This window comes from Canis lupus, chromosome 13 (assembly GCF_003254725.2).
Source record: "Canis lupus dingo isolate Sandy chromosome 13, ASM325472v2, whole genome shotgun sequence".
In the NCBI taxonomy this organism is placed as follows: Eukaryota; Metazoa; Chordata; class Mammalia; order Carnivora; family Canidae; genus Canis; species Canis lupus.
Window position 1 is genome coordinate 30,174,955 of NC_064255.1, and position 17,492 is coordinate 30,192,446.

General features: G+C 52.1%; 1 protein-coding gene across 16 annotated transcripts in view; it reads right to left on the reverse strand.

The window, feature by feature from the left end:
• Window positions 1-17,492, reverse strand: part of ST3GAL1 (ST3 beta-galactoside alpha-2,3-sialyltransferase 1) — a 97,261-nt gene that overhangs the window by 74,246 nt on the left and 5,523 nt on the right. For all 16 annotated transcript variants that reach the window (XM_025450340.3, XM_049092771.1, XM_049092770.1 and 13 more), the window contains exon 2: window positions 4,057-4,210. The gene's annotated coding sequence lies outside the window, so the exon portion shown is untranslated. The remainder of the gene's footprint in view (window positions 1-4,056; window positions 4,211-17,492) is intronic.

Consider the following 17,492-nt stretch of genomic DNA (forward strand, 5'->3'; position numbering starts at 1 on the left):
TCTTTCCCTCTTCCCCATCCCCTCAGCTGGCACCTGAGCTCTCTGGGTCTCTGTCGGCCCGGGACAGTGCCTGGCACATAGAATGAGCTCAGAAATAGTTGTTGATGCACAAAGACACTGGCATTTATCAAGTTCACATCCCACAAACACTCCGCTGGGAGCCAGGGATCCAAATGTGTTTTAAGTTAAAGCCTCTGCGAAGAAGCAGCTCAGCTGGAGATAACACCCCGCTCCAAGGGAGGAAATGCCCTCTCCCTGGGGGGAGGCCCACTTCTGCATTCATGCCCTCAACCCGATCAAGGGCTTTGCAATCGGGACGCCTGGGGGGCTCAGTGGTTGAGCGTCTGCCTTCAGCTCAGTGCCTGATCCTGGGGTCCTGGGATCGAGTCCCACATCAGGTTCCCTGCAGGGAGCCTGCTTCTCCCTCTGCCTGTGTCTCTGCCTCTCTCTCTGTGTCTCTCATAAATAAACTAGATTTTTTTTTAAAAAGGGAGGGGGCTTTGCAAGCACAGGACAGCAGCCACCACCATCCCTCCCCTCCATGGTAATGCTCATGCACACACGTGGCCCTGCACAGATGTGTGGCCCTGCAATGCCACATGCATCTCTGCACAGCCTCGGACTCCATCAGACGTGCAGACTGTAAGCACCTCCTGGTTGTGAAGGAACGGGGTGTCTGCCAACACACTGTCGCCTTCCTCAGTGGTCTCTGGCCCATGGGGACAAACACTTCCCTCACCTTCCCCTCCGCTCAGGTTTTCTGGACCAGGGGTGTCACCCCAGGCCATCCAATCAAATGCCAACAGACAAACAGGCACTCACTGTAACCTTGCCACATTTACTAGTTGCACAACTTTGCACAAGTTATTTATCTCTTCGGAGTCTTGTTTCCTCATGTGTTCTTGGGCCACCGAGTTGTTAGGAGCTGTAACAATAAGCGAAGGGTCTGGAACAGGGCCTGAACCATAGTTTAATAAATGTGTTGGCCTGCTGTATTGGCAGTGGGCCTGGGGGACTGGTCAGCATCACTGAGACAGACGTGGATTTCAAGAATGCTGTAGCCTCACCCAGGTGCACTCGTGGTGGTTTTAACATATACATAGTTTGATTTAGAAATGATCTAGATGACGTGCCCATATATGCACATTCACACACATGTATGATGTGTATGCACATATATGTGGATGCGTACACACATGTCTATGACTATGAATGAGTATATATGCACACACGTGTGCACATGCACACAAACACACACACCTGCCTCCCGGGTCTATCTGCTCAGAGGGCCTAGAGGCCACGCTATCTCAGTAGCAACAGACATAACCTATGACCAGATGGTATTTCTAGATACCACTCTCCACTGAAAAGAGCAAGAGCTCCTCGACAAACTGCTGATTCCGTCATTAACCAAGTGATAAAGCCAACATCGCAGTCAAGGGACAGAGCAGCACTCACCCTCCAAACACGAGACACGGGAGACACGATGTGAGTGCTGCGGGATGCCTGGCAGGAGCATCCGATCTAAATCTACTCACCAGGGAGCATCAGACAAACGGCGACTATGGGACACTCTGAAAAGTAATTGGCTTAAACGCGTCAAATCCATTAATGTCACGAAACACAAGACTAAGGAAGTTTTCCAAGAAGGCCGCGTGCCAAATGGATTTTCTTTTGCGAGGAAGGACTTGATGGGGGAGTGGGGGAAGAGCACTTGGTAAAATCAGAACAAGGTCTTAGGCTCAGGTCAGTAGCAAATCAATGCTAAGTTTCTGACCGGGTTGCACTGAGGTTATAAGAATCCTCTGATTTCAGGAACAAACAGAGAGAGGAAAGGATAGAACGAATCCAGTAAAATGTTACCCCTTAAGGAATCCGAGGGAAAGGTATCCAGGAATTTTTTTTGGCTCGTCTTGCAACTTATCTGTAAATTTGCAATTATATCAAAATCAAGCAATTGGGGGAAAAATGTAATTGGGAAGTATACTCTGGGTTCATGTGCTGAGAAAATGTGACTTTAGCACTTAGCACAATAATTTAAAGCTTTTATGATAATTATTATTATGACCAGACGGTGCACGTAGCACATCATCAGCTTGAGATGGACAGAGGATGTTATCACTGTTAATGTCACCATCACCACCACCACTGTGGTGCCTGATGGGCTTGATACTAAGTACTAAAAAAAAAAAAAAAAAAAAAAAAAAAAAAACCTTTTCTTATTATTACTTCTAATTACTTCATATCGGCATTAAGCTCCACTGTTTGAAGTCCAGTTATGGAAACACCTGTTTCAAGTGCTTCCAGCACTCACCTGCAAACATGAAGAGCTTAAAAACCAACCAAGAGAAGAGAGGAGGGGCCCATTTCAGATCTAGATGTATAGATACGCATTGATTCCATTGATTCAATCCTTTTCCGTCATCTGAATCTCTTTGTTCTTGCTACTTCCTGGGTAACCCAAAGTCGGGAAAGTCCAGCTTTTAAAGACAGAACCTGGGGCCTTTGCCTATAGGCCTCCCGGCCACCTAGGGTTCCTTCTCTGTTCCCTCCTGGAACTCACCCATAAATGCTGTGCATTTATGAATAAGAGAGCGACTGGCCCTCTTATTCTGCACCGCACACCAACTAATTCAACAAATAGAAACTCCTATTATGCCCCAAGTCCTGACCCATCCAAGATGGCGGCACTATTGCCAAATCCAAGCTTCTCCCCATGGATCTGTGGCATAGAACTGGCTGTGCTCAGCTCGGTTCTGAGACGTGATAAGGTCCCAATCATCACTGCTTTGTCTAACACGTTCTTTGAAGGTAAATCCATGGTCCCATCCCTATCATCTTCTGTCTCCATCATTGCTCATTCTTCCAAGACTCACAGGCACCATATCTTTAGCTCATTTTCTTCCTCTCTTGGTTTCTTATCTCTCTTCAACCCCTGTGGACACTATAGTCATTGCTTCTTCCCCTTTACAGGAGGCCTCACACTGCATCTGACCTTCCTATGACCATGGAAAGGCTCATATTTGTATCAACCTATTTGTATAGGTAAAAATGATAAATTCTAATGTCCAAGTGGTTTAGTGTTTACATGGACTCATACACAGTGACCACAGGTTGGCTGTCCAAAGACATTTTAGAAGCAATTCTGGTTTTACAGGTAAGAAGGTAGATGTCCTCACCAATAATCATATATAACAGCTACACACACACACATACATGTACCAACCTTCCTTCTTCCACGGTGGCTGCAATTATATCCAAGCTCAGTTAGACACTGGCGGAGCAAAGGGAAACATCCCCAAGTGACCACAGTTTTCCCAAGCCAGCTTTCCTCGCTGATGGAAGCATTCTCAATGTGCATTGTCCACAATGGTAGCCACGAGTCACACGTGGCTATTGACCACTTGAAACGTGGTGAGTGTGATTGAGGGCTGAATTCTTAATTGTGATTAATCTTAATGAATTAAAATTTAAATAGCCACACTTGCAGGGGCTCTGCATGTGGATAGCTTCTCTCTAGACCAGGGGCTGGCACCCTTTTTCCACGAAGGACCAGACCGTAAATATTTTAGACTCTCAGGCCACACGGCCTCTGTCACCACTGCTATTGTCGTGTGACAGCACCACAGACATATCTGAAGGAAGGAATGGGACTGGGTACCGATAAAGCTTTATTTATAAAAAATGACCAGGCTAGTTTTGTCCTATGGGCCCTAGTTGTTTGCTGACATGCACACCAGTACAGGTCACTCCAGACCTTCTTGGGAATGGCAGGCACTGGCCATATGAGGCCGTTCCTAATCCAGTTTGTACAGAAGGCTTTCCTTTTACGAAAAAAAAGGCTGCTTTATATTCTAATGGTCCTGCATTTTTCCCTGAAGGTAGAAAGCTTTACCTCTTAATGGAATATCCCCAGGAGAACAGGCCAAATGACAAAGAGACCACAAGACACAGGGAAACATCTCTCCTCCCCTACTCAAGTTAATCTATGGAAGAAACCAGAAGAGACAATACCTCTCACTGGTGGGGGGGTAGGGGGCGAGGGTAGGCATTTACCTCAGTAGGCTGAGGGATTGTCCATCTCTGGTCCTCAAATGAAACTGCCCTGGCCACAGAGCTCCAAGCATTTGCTCACCACAGCCCCTGGCGATGATGATTACTTCTATTGGCATTTCCAGGTCAGAAAGGTTGAGTCTGAAAATGGTCCCGGCTGCAAGGGAAGAGGAGAAAAGCTCAAGTCAGTTTTGACATTTAGCTCCTCCACCGTCTTTTGAAGATGACTCGAGACAATTCAAAGGCATTTCCCCATCGCTCCACTCTCTCACCCAATGATTTATACAAATGGTTTTGTTTTGTTTTGTTTAAATAGAACTTATCCTGTGCCATGCACACAGCCAAGTACCAGAGACAGAAAGGTGAGGAGACCGTTGTTCAAACCCCTGGGAAGCTCAGCTGGTGGAGAAAGCAGACAGATAAACAAATAACTCAGGGCAATGCGGTACAAGCATGTGAGGGATGTATTTGGGGATCTAAGGGAGAAATGACCAACTCAGCATGAGAAAAGCAGGTGGGTTGTTTGTTGCTCCTTGCTCAAGTGAGATGCCGTTTGGCAAAAGGAAGGAAAGAGGAAGGAAGGAAGGAAGGAAGGAAGGAAGGAAGGAAGGAAGGAAGGAAGGAAGGAAGGAAGGAAGGAGGGAGGATGTGGGGAAAGTGTCTCTGAGGAAGCAGATCGGGAAAAATGAATGTGTGAGTTTGGGGTGGGGATGCACCAGGCTGAGGCCCGGTGGGAGGCTTTGGAAGGCCTCCCCTGAGAGTAAGAACCCTCAGTTTTGACTTCTTACTGTGTCTCAAGCACCGAGAGATGAACAGGCCACACATTTTCTCACTGAGTCCCTGATGAAGGGGGGTCCTCTATGATTATCCCCATTTTATGGATGGGCAGCGGGGCCTGGAGAGCTATGAGCTCTTTGACCTGATGACAAAGGCAGTAAGCGGTAGAGCACAGCCCCCAACAGGACGCCCCCATGATGCGTGAGAACTCCAGTGGCACAGCCCTCATCTTCGCCACTGGGACAGGTGCCCTGAGCAACGGCCCCCACCTGCCCGGGTCACCCGGTACACATGCTCCTTGAGGGCAGCTTTGCTCCCCCTCCCCACATAAATTGAGGTCCATTTCGCCACACTCTGGATCTGCACTTGGCCATGTAACCTTGCTTTGGCCAATGGGCCAGTAATAAAAGACACAAATAAAAGCTTAAACGGTGCTTATGCACAGAACACCTCCCTTTCTGGCCACCGCGAGGCGTCATTCGGAGGCCACATTACCCCACCTGAGCTGGTCACTACAGGCATGGGAGGGGCCCCAGGCATCCCAGCTCAGCCGGGCTGAGCCCCCAGGTCCATGGACCACCCCAGTGAGTCCCAGCCACGCTGCCCAAACCACAAGAAATGGCCAATCAACCCACAGAATCGGGAGAAATGACCGTTTGTTGGTTAAGGCACTAAGGTTTGGAGCTGTTCCTTATGCAGAGAAAGCTCACTGATACAATCACCAGGTCATCTTTACGCTGCCAGCAATGGCGATAAAACATAATAAACCTGAAGCTTAGAAAGAAAGATCCCGGGTCAGTGATGTGGAGGGCCAGACGTGCGGCCGGGTGGCGGTGGCACCGAGGAGAGATGGAAGATCACGAGCTATGCTAGACGTAAAGTCAACAGGATCCAGTTACATAATGACCCAAGATTGGTCTAGAGGCGCCCGGTGCTGACAATAAATAGATTCTATTCGGGGTGCGCTGAGGGGGCGGGATGTTTGCACGGAAGACACACGAAGTGGCCTGAGCCAGGGCACTCAGGGTTTAGCGTCACAGAAAATACGAGCTCCCAGAATGAAACTTTCTAGTCTCAGCCATTAGAAACAACAAATACCCACCATTTGCTTCGACGTGGATGGAACTGGAGTGAAGTAAGTCAATCGGAGAAGGACAAACATTATATGGTCTCATTCATTTGGGGAATATAAATAATAGTGAAAGGGAATAGAGGGGAAAGGAGAAAAAATAAGTGGGAAATAGCAGAAAGGGAGACAGAACATGAGAGACTCCTAACTCTGGGAAACGAACTAGGGGTGGTGGAAGGGGAGGAGGGCAGGAGGTGGGGGTGACTGGGTGACGGGCACTGAGGTGGGCACTTGACGGGATGAGCACTGAGTGTTATTCTGTATGTTGACAAATTGAACACCAATAAAAAATAAATTTATTTAAAAAAAAGAAGAAGAAGAAGAAAAAGAAACTTTCTAGTCCTTGTTGTTTGAAAGGAGAGCTGAGATGGGGGGGGGGGGGTGGTTCACTGCCCCGGCCTCCTGACCAGACCTGCCACCGCCACCTCCTCTGATGCCAGTCCCTGTCCGCAGCAGCCTGCAGAGGGACCTTCCTCCCTCGCGTCACCAGCTCACACCTCCCGCCGTGTACTGCTACTCACTGCTATTTCACCACCAATGGCCTTTCCCAGGGAAGGGGCAGCTGGCTGTCTGGACAAGGCCAGGCACTGGCACCGCCCAGGGCTCCCCGCACTCCCAGAGAGCATGTGCCCCTAGCCTGATTAACGCCACGGGGGTGCCAGGGGTGCCCGTCCCACACGCCACTCTTGCCACGCGGGAGAAAGTCAGTTCCTGTTCCTTGAGTGAGAGAATGAACAAAACCATTCATTCCTGGGTCACACGTCCAAGATGTTTTGTTGTTGTTTTTTTTTTTTTTTTAACATACTCCCGCACTCAAAAGCTGGGTTAGCCACCTTACATCCGGGTACCTGTGGCTTCCCGTGCTTATCTTCACCCCTTTGCACTGGATTCCCAACCCCGACTGGCACGTTGGCAACTGTGGGACTTTTATAAACTAGAACCGTTCCCCAGGTGTCCCCCACCTTCCAAGCCCTCGGTGTCTCAGCTCCTAACACAGCACAGGGATGCTAAGTACACAGAGAAGGTCACTATCCCACTCTGAACCTGTTCATCCCCAGGTGCAACCTAAATATCTACTGAGACTCTCTTTGCCTTCTGCTTTTTTTTTTATTTGTTTTTTATCGAAGTTCGATTTGCCAACATGTAGTGTAACACCCAGTGCTCATCCCATCAAGCGCCCTCCTCAGTGCCCGTCGCCCAGTTACCCCAACCCCACCCACCTGCCCTTCTGCAGCCCTTTGTTCATCTCCCAGAGTTAGGAGTCTCTCATGGTTTGTCTCCCTCTCTAATTGTTCCCACTCAGTTCCCTCCTTTCCCTTATAATCCCTTTCACTATCTCTTATATTCCCCATATGAGTGAAACCATATGATGATTGTCCTTCTCTGTGCCTTTTGCTTTTTTTAACACGCAGCCCCGAAACCTCTTCCGGAATGCCACGTCGTGGCTCTCTTCCCATGCTTTGCCACCCTGCATCTCCCCATGCCCACCTGCCTTCCTACCCCTCCTCTCCCAGGCCATTCGCTCCTTTGCTTCTATCCATACAACCTGCAACCACCAGGTACCGGCCCAGGCCCTCGGCTGCCAACCACTGGGCTTAACCCGGGACACTCAGGAGCGAGAAACATGTCCTCCAACATCTATCTGCCACACAGGAGATGAGGGCCCATAAATCATTCCTTCTTTGGCCCTAATAGAACATCACCATGGGCCGGCCCTCACCCTATAGCACCATCACGCACTAGACCATGATCGATCTCATGAGAGATTCTGTTCTCCGATTTTTGTTTCTTTGGGGAGCAGAGCAGGGGACCAGAAGCGAAATTCTACATCACTCCCAGAGGAGGACAGCCAGTTGGCTTAATAAATCACAGCTTTTTCCTCCACGTGAAAAATGATAATCTGGAAAATTGTGAACGCTGAGCCCAGCTGAACAACAGCTTTCAATTGCACAGACACCTTTTCTCAGATGCCCGTGGTCATGTCCTATTCCAAAACGGGGTGCCCTGCCGCTGGGTGTCCCGACCCGGGGAGGCTGGTCAGGCCAGGCTGTGTGACTACAGACAAATGGCCCTTCTCGGCATCTTAGTTTGCTCCTTGGTAACACGGACGCAGTTCCTGCTTCAACTACTTCGCAAGACTATACTGAAAAGCAAGTGGATAAAAACCAACGTGAAATAGTAAAGTGAAACTAGTAGTAGGAATTGTGGCAGATACACTGTGAAGGGCTTAACGGCACTTTCCCAAACCAAGCCCCGTGTTCTCAAAAGCTCTGCTAATCTCCACGGTGATGTGACATCAACTGTTATGTGCGTCATTTTGCGGACAAGTAAGTGGAGGCTGGAAGAGGGTAAGCAACTCTCCAAAAGTCAGAGCCGTGGCCAGAGCCCGAATGATACACCGAGGCCCACATGGACGAGCGCGGTGCTCGCGGAGCCTCTGTGCACCGTGCAAGTTCCCTGCTCCTCCCTGGCAGGGGCCACAGCACACTGTCGGGCTCTGCCGGTGAGGAGGGGTGGGGGGCACACAAGCCAGCAGCAGCCTCACCACCGTGCACCCCAGGGGCAGCCGGTCAGCACACAAGTGGGCGGTTTTTCAGTCTGAACTCCTGTCCAGAACACACTGACCAGGGAGACAGAGGTCAACATGGAGACTGTCTGGCCAATCCGTCTGCAGAGGGACAGGTGCCCCAGATGTAGGCAGGTGCAGGGGCAGATCAGAAGCCGGCGGGGAGGCAACCCAGAAACGCCTGGAGTAGGAGCTAGGATGCCCGGAGCAGGGGTGCTGGCCGGGCTCGGTGATGGGAGCAGGGTGCAGGGCGGGGGAGCCAGGGGTGCCAGGGGCTGACTCGAGGGTGGAGGAGCTGGCCGGCCCCTTCCTGATGCTGCTGCACCTCCCTGCTCGTGGCCCCGGAGCGCTGATATGAGATGCACGGAACCGGGCGGGAAGCACATGCACTTGTTGGCGGGAAAGCTGCCTCCCATGTGTACCCTACCGCTCTGGAAGGGCTTCACCTGGGGGCAGTCCTCAGAGTAAGCGGGTTTCTGAACCCAGATGCTAGGTGCTTCTCCAGGGGAGGCATTATCACCAAGAGCGAATGGACGAGTGTGGACAATGAGGCCGGCACCGGGCTCAGCATCTCGTGGGAATTAGTTCATTCAGTCTTCACAGCCGTCCCTGGGGAAAGCGGGGGGAGCAAGCTGACCTCCATTTCACAGGTGTGCAAGCTGAGGCTCTGAAAGGCCATGAGGTGGGAAACCAGCAGAGGCGCAGCTCAAAGCCAGGGCCTCCTCCTACACAGGCCCTTCTCACCTTCTAGCCCATCAGGGCTCTAGAAGGTTGTCCCCTCCACTTCACTCTAGAAGGTTGTCCCCCCCCCCCACTTCACACCCCACCAATCCTCGAGCAGGGGGGTGGTGCGGCTCACTGGCTCACCCCTGCTCTGGGTTCCATAACATCATCTGTGGCTCCCAGCTCTCTCCAAGAGGCTTCAACTTTGGGTTGCCCACAAGGAGCACAATCAGCTCGAAGATCCTAGACAGATGAAGGCACAGGTGCTCCTCCCAGCACCAACACGGTGGTGATCGCTCCCATGTGCACCAGCTGGGGGGCTCAGGCTGCTCCCTGCCTGCCTCTACCTGCCGGGGCTCCCCAGGTGCACCAGCCAGGGGGCTCAGGCCACTCCCTCCCTGCCTCCACCTGCCGGGGTTCCTCCGTGGGGCTGATTGAACCTCTCCAAAGTGCAGGAAAGGAAACCTCGTCCACACCTCATTACCGAAAGAATGCAGGTCACTCAGGACCCCCAAGCGTCTCTTACACCCCCTTCCTACAAGCACGTGACAGGGAGATGCCCCACTTCCCTCTTGGGGTTCCTCTGTGGGGTCCCACGGGCACTGGCCCTCTCTACCCTCACTGCCACTGTTACCAGGTCCCACTGTCTTCGAGCTGGTCTGCTCTCTGGGGCTCTCCTCCATCCTCTCCTGTTATTTCTCTCAACCATGGGCCAGAAAGCTGGGTGGTGCTACCGCAGGGCACAGGTGGAGAGACTGAGGCTGGGACACGGGGAAGCCCCACAGCTGCCCCAGAACCCCCAGGGTTCTCCAGGTGTTGGCTGTCCGTCCCCTGTCTCCTGCCCCCAGGCCTCTTGGACAGAAGATGCCCCCTCCCTTCCCTCCCCTCCCCTGCTGGGGCCACTGAACCTGCCTTCAGAGCAGGAGGACAGGGTTCCTCTGTGCCACCCAGAGCCACAACACCTGTGTCTGTTTTGCAGGCCGGCACAGCCTCAGTCGGGAGGCCTAACTCCGGATTTTGGAACACAATTTTGTGGGTGGGGGGGAAGAAGGAAGGGAAGAAGAGAACTTGCTGACCACGGACACCTTGAGCCGGAGGACGGGCCTGGCCATCACATAAAGCCTGTCCGTGTGGAAGGTGACCTGGAGTGCCACCAATTACCGTCCTATTTATATCCCTTTGAAATATGGCTAGGGAAGTGGGGGGGGGGGGCTTTGTTCTTTTGGCCTCTTATCTGATTCTCGGGAACAAAGTGAAGGGAGGTGGGAGGGAGGTTGGCGGCGGGGCCCCTGGCGTGGGCGGTGAGAAGACCAGACCCACTGGCCCCAAGAACCTTCTGGCACATGGGCACGTTGGAGGGAGCCCTGCTGGTGCAGGAGGAGGGTTACAGCTCCCCCGCTCCCCGGCTCAACCCAGTAGTCTGGGGGGACCTGGGGTCAAACACCCAATGCAACAAACTTCAGTTTTCCCAACTGTCAAAACACCGATAAGGAGAATGACCATGGAGGCGTGTTCAGGAGGTTGCGGGAGTTCAAACCGTTCAGAACATGGTATTTCCTGGGCAGGAACTCAGGAAGGATAACAGGGCAGACAGCCGCCAGGACTCACAAAACCCAACCCCGACGTGTGCTCGGAGGGAGGTCCCCAGGAGCCCGAGGGCCCGGGTGGTCTGGGAGGCTGTGGCGTGCGGGGTGAGGGGGACACCCGGAGCCGGGCGACCTGGTAGCTGGCCCCCGGGAGGGCAGGGGACGCCCACTCTCTAGGACACCCTGAGCGTCCCAGGTCGGGCGGCAACCCAGCGGGCAGGGCAGGACTTGGCAGCTGCCAACTGCGGGCTGGCTGCGGGCCCTGGCTCCGGCGGCCGGCAGGCCGAGGAGCTGCACGGGGCGGGCTTCGAGCTGAGCCGGCTGCTGGAGCTGTGACACAGGGGACAGAGAATATCCAAAACGTGTCGTCTGACCCATCCTCACCTGCCGCTAGGGCTCAGCGGCCACACCACAGCCCCAACCACTCTCCCGGCCTCAAGTTCAGAGAGGTACCCTCCCACCTCCTCCGGGAAGCCCTCCAGGGAAGCAGCTCTCCGGGACTTCCTCGTCCACGGAGGCGTCCGGAGGACAAAGGGCCGCTGTGTGGGCCACGGAGCTCGCGATCACCGGCAGCGCGCCAGCGGACACAGAATAACCGCGTGGGAGGGTGGACGCGAGGAACCAGTTCCTGGGAGCCTGGGCCAGGCGTTTCTGAACTTGAACCATGACGATGGGTTGGTCCCAAGGACCAACTCGTGTAGGGCTTCCTGAGTATACCTGGCGGGAGCTTAGGAATTCTTTCTCACTTTCTACAGATAAGGAAAATTGGGGGCACAGAGAGGTACAGCGACTTGCTCAAGGTCACACAGCCAAGAAGCAGCAGAGCTGGTATTTTTTTATTGAGCCAATCAATGAATGACTCAGGAGATGAATAATTGAAATCTTGGACTCGGAAAGGTTGAACAAGGGCATCGCTAAGCCTCTGTGCAAACGCTCGGATTTTACGATTCTCGTTTCGTGCTCTGTAAACGTGCAACCCCTGTCATTTGTTATCTTTCAATCTACTCACACACACCTTCCCCGCCCCACCCCCCATGCCCCCCCGGTAACGGTGACAGCTTATGACACCACCGCTCAGGCTCAGAGAGAAGAGAGGCCTCCTTTACGTCAATCCCAGGGGCAGAGTCCCAGTGACGCAGACATATTCCAATATCCAAAACGGGTGTCTGGCACAGTGTAGACATCGGTTCAGGTTTTCTAATCCCGGAGGGCGAGGATCGGTGTTGCATCGTTCGCTTTGCTCCCAGTCACAGGCAGAGACAGGAAAACAACGGCAGATCTGTGGGAACCAGTGCTTCCAACCACCACCCCAAAAGGTGCATCTTTCTTTTAAAATTTCTAGTAGGTGGTGGTGCGCGATCTTGTCGGCCTCTAAACTCCCCCCTTTTCTTTTCTTTTCTTTTTTTTTTTTTTTTTTGGCAAACGGCTGAGGTTTGAAATTTCAGATTTTGCTTTAGGAACAACCAGGGATGCCCCCACCCCCTTCCCAGCAAGAACGTTCTTGTTTGCGCAGCTCGCAGGTCTCCCAAGCAACCGGGTCTTTCTTCATCACACTCTCCACCAGGTGGTAGGATTAACAGTGTTTTCGAGGCAGGAGAACAACGAACAGACCTTTCTCGCCATTGTGAAGATGTCATTAAAAGGCAATTTTCCAATGTTGCAAGAGCAACTTTTATTAATCATTTTACTCGGGCCAGGGCGGCTCGAGAGGCACCTGCCCTGGGAGCTGGGTGGGTTCACGCACCTGGTGATGAAGTTTTTACTGAGCTTTTCTGCTCGGGGTCCTGCCTCCTCGGTGGGCTCCCAGTCCTTCCTGAGCCCCCAGAGACTACCACGGTTACCAGCTCAGTAAACCCCTCTAAGCAGCACCAACTGGGGAATCAGGGAAAAGGCCTGGAGCCCCCCACCCCCAATCCATTGGGAAAGAGCATGTGGAGAAAAATCAGGGCCTCCGTCCAAAGACCAGGCCACAGAGCCTGGTCCATCTGCCAGGCCCTCTGGGTGAGACGGCACGCAGCGCGCCCTGGGCTTGGGGACAGGTAGCTGCTGTGATGTGTTCCCCACATGCACCTCTTAGGGAGGCCGCCCCGCCCTCCCCGGTCCCCCTGATGCAGGCAAATGGGATGATCCCGGGAATGACCCAGCATGGTGCCTGAGATTTGGGGCTTTGGGCAGAAACCAAGGCAGTCTGCAATTCTGGCTCTGCCACTCTCTGGCTCTGTGACTTTGGGCAAGTGGCTTAACTTCTCTGAGACTCAGTTTCCACATCTGTAAAACGAGAACAGGGAACATGTGCAAGCGGTGACTATAGGGCTGTTACAGACACTAGGAGAGTAATACTAAGGGAAGGGTCAAGGCTGCCGACGGCACGTGCATCCTGGCCCCACTGACGGGAGCGATATCCTTTGACCCCCTTCTCAGGGACACAGGGCACACGACAGCCTCTCTGCGCTCTGATGGCAAATCAGCCACCCCCCTCCCCAGGTGTGGTCCTGGAGGCCCAGGATCGAGTCCTGCGTCGGGCTCCCTGCAGGGAACCTGTTTCTCCCTCTGCCTGTGTCTCTGCCTCTGTGTGTGTGTGTGTGTGTGTGCCTCATGAACAAATAAACAAAATCTTAAAAAAAAAATCCTGTTCATGCCTTTGTCCTCGGACTTAGAATCCATGTACCAGCTCCCTTCCTCCCCTTGACCACCAGATTATTTATGTGCACAATAACAGCATGGTGGGGAAATCACCCAACTAAATGTCCCAGTTATTTGTTGACAGCTTCCTTCTGGGGGGTCCACTGGGATCTGGCTCCCTGGACCCCGCCCACAGAACCTTACTAGGGCCCCTCTCCTAGGAACCACCCCCACCCCAACCCCACCCGGGGGATGGAGCACCTTGGCTTCCTAAACCCCAAGCTGGTTCTCGGCCAGGTTGGCTTCTGGCTCAGGGTTCACCGGTCCCTACCCTACACGATCTCTAAGTGGTAGCCATGGCTGTTGTCTTACGTCCTGCGCTGTGATGTCGTCCTGGGCTGTGTTGCATTATCACCACGACAAAGCCTGGGCTCCTTAAGTTGACTCTCGAAGATCTCATTAGGATACTGAGACTCAGTTTGGGTTCCCTTGCCACCGTTTTCAGACTCCCCCAACCAGTTGTTGGGGAGCAGAGGGTGAGGTGGAGACAGCTAGACCCTCGCGGGGCGAGGATAGAGGGTCAGAGGCCTGGATTTGCCTTCTCCACAAGCACAGGCCCTTGTGTGGACCAGGTCACCCCACTCAACTGGACAGCTGGAGCTGGAGAGGCGGGTGCTGGGAGGGGTGAGCTGAGGGAGATGTGCGGCGGGGCAGCTAGGCCATGGGAAGCATGGCAATGTTGGGTGCGCGGAAGGAAGATCCGCGTGCAGAGACCATGTGGCCTTGGATAAGTCACTTCCTCTGCAACACGGGGCTGGACCCTCCTCCCAGGACGGCACCTCCTGGAGCTGGAGCGGAGTCCAAACAGGGTCAGGGCTGCAGACGCCAATGGCTGTGGACACAGAGGTCGGGAGGCTTGAGCAGGGAGGGGTTTGAGCTCTCAGACCGCTGGCGCTGGTGGCTCTCTGAGGCAATTACAGCAACAGCGCAGTAAAGAAAGGGAGGGGGGATCGCAGCCCTTCGTTACTGGGCCAAGCGAATCGGGGGGTTTATTTTGGGCTCCCGTCTAGTCTTCCAAGGAAAGAGGTTTTCTTTTCTCTTTCCCTTTTCTTCTCTTTCTGCTGAGCCTTTTATTTCTGAAAAGGTAAATGCCCAATTAGATGGATTTTCGTCTTTCATGTGGAGTTGTTTTAGGCTCTTTGAGCATGAAACAATATTTTGGAGTCATTTCACCCTCTCAGAGAAGAAGCTGGGTTTGCTTTGGTTGTGGTTTTTCTTTTTTCTTTTTTCTTTTTTCTTTTTCTTCTTTTTGTTTTTGTTTTTTGTTTTTTTGTGGGTTTTTTTTTTTTTTTTTTTTTTTTTGGTTGGGTTTTTCTCCAGAGCCCTCTGCTAAGTAAATATTCATGAAGGGGATTTTTAGCCACTCTGCTCCGTTAGTTCAACGTGGATTCAAATGGATTTTCTTTCTTTCTTTCTTTTTTTAATGTAGCAAAGTTGATGACAATGATATCTATTTGGGTTTCAATTCTTTGAAGGTAGCTGGTGAAGGAAGGATTTTCTTTGCATACCCATAGGTGGACCTATACCAAAAGTCATCTGCAACGCCCCCTGCCCCGCTTTTTAATTCCACCAATAATGTAGAATGAATGTTCTTTCCTTCAACTTCCCTGAATTACTGAGATTTTTAATTTGTATTTTATATTCTCTCAAGGGCTCCAGAGTCAGACCTGGTTAGATAAATTTTTCATATTTTAGAGGAGGAAAAAATATACAGACACAAACGTACACACACACAGACACACACACAGTCAGAAGAAATGGTCCAAACATCCCCAGATGTTTTTGGAAGAAACAACTTTTAAGACAAAAATATTGAAACAGGGGCACCTGGGTGGCTGTCGGTGAAGCATCTGCCTTTGGCTCAGGTCATGATCTCAGGATCCTGGGATCGAGTCCTGCATCAGACTCCCTGTTCAGCAGGGAGTCTGCTTCTCCATCTGTCCCTCCCCCCTGTTTATATGCTCGCTCTCTCTCTCTCATAAATAAGTAAATAAATAAAATCTTAAAAATATTGAACAGAATTACCTGAGTATGGAAGAGGCTCTAAGGACACAGGGAAGCACAACCACCCCCAGCAGCACACATCTGAGCTTTGGTCCTCTTGGGAATAAAAGCTGATATCTGTTGAAGGACTTGTTTATTTTTCACATCAGCTGTACTGAGTATCATCCCCATGACAAAAGAGGAAACTGAGACCCACGAAAGGTAAATAATGTGATCCCCGAGGAACAAGGGAAAGCCTCAGACCCCCGAAGCCTTAATACTGAGGCTGTTCTGTTTCTCAAAGACGCTATTGAAAACATAAAAGTCTTCTTTTTTTCTTTTTTTTTTTTTTTTTTAAGATTTTTAGGGACGCCTGGGTGGCTCAGCGTTGAGCATCTGTCTTCGGCTCAGGGCGTGATCCTGGAGTCCTGGGGTCAAGTCCTACATTGGGCTCCCCACAGGAAATCTGCTTCTCCCTCTGCCTATACTTCTGCCTCTCTCTCTCATGAAAATAAATAAATTAAATCTTTTAAAAATAAAGATTTTAAAATTTTTATTTGAGAAAGAGCAAATGCACTATGGGGTTGGGGAGGGGCAGAGGGAGAAGAAGACTCCCTGCTGAGCAGGAACCCTAACACGAGGCTGGATCCCAAGACCCTGAGATCATGACCTGAGCCAAAGGCAGATGCTTCACCGACTGAGCCACCCAGGCGTCCCGAAAACATAAAGTTCTTAGTAATATCTTACTCTTGATTCTTGTGTCTACTAGGACAACCGAGCACAATGGTTAAAACTTGGGCTGCCACCAGCGACATGGACATGGCTCCCTTCCTGCCTCCAGGTCTGTCTTTTGTGGATCCTGTGACCTCACAGGCCCCTGGCTGCTGCAACATCAAAGGAGATGACAAGTGAGTGCAAGATCACCCCCCAGGTCTGTCCAGGCCCTGAGAGGCTCCGACAAGGAACTCCCTGACCTCTGGCCGCTGGGCGGGCTCAGCTCTCAGTGACACCAGGGTCGTGAAAAGCAGGCAGGACGGGGCATTATCCTCCTGGCTCTTTCCTGTCCCTATTGCCACACTCCTGGGTTCCCTCACCCATCCATCCATCTGCCTTGGGGGGCGGGGATAGGAGGATGGTGGGGAGTGGTAACTGGGCTCAGGTCCTGTTCATCCCTGGTGGACTTCTCTAAACACCGCTCCCCACTCTATACACAGTCCCTTTATTAAACTCTGCTCTGTTCGCGAGGGCATGTTTCCTACTGGCACCCGGATGGATCTGATGTTTAAAACACTTGCCACTGTTCTAGGCATACCCTAAATGCTTATTAAAAAGTAGAAACTACGGTATTTATTATCAATAAGGCAGGTTCATGGCCTCATCCTGCACCCCCCCTTCCCCCCTGCCCAAAACGCTCCCGAGCAGAGTGGGAGTTCCAAAGTGCCATCCACCTGCTGAAGGGATGGGAGACTTAAGAAGCTCAGTGATGCACCCAAGGTCCTCAGCCAGGAGCTGGTGAAATGGGATCGGGACCAGGAGCGAGGAGTTCTGAGTCCCAGGCCAGTGGTTGCCCTGCCTGGACCCACCTGACTCAGTAGGAAATACCCTGACACTAGAGGCCTGTCTCTGACACTCGTCCCAGGGTAAACCGTGACAGACCCAGTCCCCTCCGGGTGCCTTTGACATTGACACAGGTCACACCAGTTGCTGAGCCAGTCGGGCCACACCTGGGAGGGGCTCAGGGCCAGCAGCACCTTCACTGTACACTCCCCTCCGCCCCCAGCGATCCCTGCTCCTGGTAATTCCCAGTGTCGAGCCCTAGGGATAGAGAAATTCAGTTTTACGCAATCCGCAGGAATGAGAAAAGCAAGCTGTTGCTCTCACCCGCTGATTCGGCCTCCCTCCTTCCAGTGGGAGTTACTAACAGACCATTTAACATTAACACCAGCCTTGCACATCAAGTGTTTTTCCGTGAGCTTTCTAGAACTTTCTGCCT